At 14.8% G+C, this 1060-nt stretch overlaps 1 non-coding gene across 1 annotated transcript; it reads right to left on the bottom strand.

The window, feature by feature from the left end:
• Window positions 1-951: 951 nt before the first annotated feature.
• On the bottom strand, window positions 952-1059 carry PGSY75_0020200. Its single transcript, XR_001974500.1, has one exon. It is a non-coding gene; the product is annotated as a U6 spliceosomal RNA (small nuclear RNA).
• Window position 1060: the final 1 nt, after the last annotated feature.

The raw sequence follows: 1060 nt of genomic DNA, 5'->3' as shown, positions 1-1060 counted from the left end.
AAAAAGATAATAAAAATATTAAAAAATATTTTATATTTCAAAGATATATAAAAAATATTTTTGTTATTTTAAAATAATTTATATAAATATAAATTTTTAGGCTAATATGAATAAGAAAAAAATTCGTATACAATTTATAATGAACTGTTTTTATTTCTCAAGTATTTTATTCATTCTTATTCATGAATTATATATGTATTTATATATATATTATATGAATAATATATATATATATGTTATAATTACAAAATCCTTATTAAGATGTTATTATATAATGAATTTATTTTAATATATACTTGGTGTTTATGATAGTATAATGCGTATACGTATTAAAAAAAAAAAAAAAAAAAAAATATCATTTTGTAATATGATTCATCTATATTTACTTAGAATATATATTAAATATTCCATCACTGAAATAATATATATATATATATATATATATATATATATATTTATAATATAAAACCTTTTCTTTAAATATAATTTAATTATATTATTTCATGTATATATGGACAGTTCGCTTTATTATTATCACACATAAAATATTAAATGATATAAAATATAATATATATATATATAATATATTTTATATTAATGATATAATTATAGTATATAATAACATTATAATATTTTTTCCTTTTTTTTTTCTTTCTCAAAAGATAGATGATTTTAATAATAATTATATATGAATTACAAATATTGTATAATATTATAGTATTATTATATTTACTATAATAAAATAATATATGTATATACACAATTATTGAGTCCAAAAATAATATACTCAACTAATAAAACTTAAAAAATAAAATATATATATATATATATATATATATAAATATTTATTTATTTATTTATTTTTATGGTAGCCTTAAAATCAAGATTATATTTAAAATATGTATATATTACTTTATAGCAATGTAATATATAATATAAAAAAAAATAAAAAAAAAATTACATTCCTTCTCGAACGTCATGTGTCATCCTTGCGCAGGGGCCATGCTAATCTTCTCTGTATCGTTCCAATTTTAACAAACGGCATCTCCGAAGAGAGCCA

The sequence above is a fragment of the Plasmodium gaboni genome, assembly GCF_001602025.1.
Source record: "Plasmodium gaboni strain SY75 chromosome Unknown, whole genome shotgun sequence".
Lineage (NCBI taxonomy): Eukaryota > Apicomplexa > Aconoidasida > Haemosporida > Plasmodiidae > Plasmodium > Plasmodium gaboni.
This window is presented reverse-complemented; position numbering and strand designations above follow the sequence as displayed.